General features: G+C 47.4%; 1 long non-coding RNA gene across 1 annotated transcript in view; it reads right to left on the bottom strand.

The window, feature by feature from the left end:
• LOC111732427 overlaps nt 1–1385 on the bottom strand; it is a 9797-nt gene extending 8412 nt beyond the window's left edge. Inside the window, exons 1-2 of the long non-coding RNA XR_002777546.1 lie at nt 1237–1385; nt 808–963 (exon numbers count right to left, since the gene is read on the bottom strand). This is a non-coding gene — a long non-coding RNA (uncharacterized LOC111732427). The remainder of the gene's footprint in view (nt 1–807; nt 964–1236) is intronic.
• Between the last annotated feature and the right edge of the window lie 6 nt (nt 1386–1391).

Genomic DNA, 1391 nt, shown 5'->3' on the forward strand with positions numbered 1-1391 from the left:
ATGGGGTAGACAGTTCGGTCTGGCGTGTTGAATGTGAAAAATGAGAGGAAGAGTCCAGGTTGACTTCAAGCTTTTGGCCCAATGAGGTGGAAGTATGGAATTTCCATCCGCTGAGGAGGCAAAAGGAGCGGGTTAGGTGGGGAAGGTGGAAATCTCAGCGTCAACATGGTGTGTGTGAGACACCGTGAGCTCCCATGTGCAGACTTGAGCTGGACACCGAGTCTGGAGCTCGGGGGAGGCTAAGGGCCAGAGGTATAGATTTCTCGGTCACATTAGCGTTTCAGGAGATAGAATACATGTTGCAGGATTCCATTTATATGAAACGTGCAGAACAGGAAAATCCAGAGACAGTGGATTTGTGGCTGCCAGGGGCTGGGGGAGGGGGGACAGGGAGTGACTGCTGAGGGGGACAGAGTTTCTTTCGGAGGTGATAGAAATGTTTTAAAATTAGACTGTGGTGATATAGAAACTTTACATGATTGTACACTTAAAACAAACCTCTTGACTATTTTTCTCCATCCCCTCTGTCCTCCATCCTTCAGCCAGGTCCAGGACCCTCCCATCATCACTTGCCTGAGTCACACAAATCCTATCTAACCCCATGTGCTGGTTAATTTTATGTGTCCACCTGGCTGGGCATGGTACCAGATAGTTAGTCAAACATTATACTGGATGTTTCCGTGAAGGTGTTTTTGCATGAGATTGATATTTAAAGTGGTAGACTGTTAAAACACATCGCCCTCCCTCAGGTGGGGGTGGGCCTCATCCAGTCAGTTGAAGACCTCAATAGAACAAAAAAAGACTGACCTCTCCAGGCGAGGAGGAATTCTGCCAGCAGATGGCCTTCGGACGTAACTTCAGGTCTTCCCTGGGTCTGCATATTCAGGTGCGTATCTTTTTATGCACTTGTTCTCCTAGATGTTTGGCAACTCACTTAACGACTCAAAACCTCAGTTTTCTCGTCTGTAAATTGGAACCGATAATAGTACCTATTTCATGGGTTTGTCTGACACAAGGGTGAAATAACACATGTTAAGTGCTTAAAACGGGGCTTGACGTTTAGTATGAACTTATTATTACTATTACCATCATTATTATTTCCTTGGGAAGTGTTATTGGGGGGTTAAAGGTTAATTGACATCCTTTTACCAAAAGGCAATCAACCCAACCATTTTTCACACTGGCGTCTTTAAATGTTCTCAGCTGCTTCTCATTTGAAAAAGAAAAACTAATCACCTGGAACAGGTGGAAAGTTTGAGCTCCGCTACCCGCGAGCGCAGGGACGGCGGCGGCGGGGGGCCAAGGAGAGATCTTGAGCAGGGGGAGGTTCCGGTTAGTGCGGGTTCCTGGGGGTGTTGACCGCAGGTGTGAGGGATGCTGGAGCTCCCGGG

Source organism: Pteropus vampyrus, unplaced genomic scaffold, assembly GCF_000151845.1.
Source record: "Pteropus vampyrus isolate Shadow unplaced genomic scaffold, Pvam_2.0 Scaffold459, whole genome shotgun sequence".
Classification (NCBI taxonomy): Eukaryota; Metazoa; Chordata; class Mammalia; order Chiroptera; family Pteropodidae; genus Pteropus; species Pteropus vampyrus.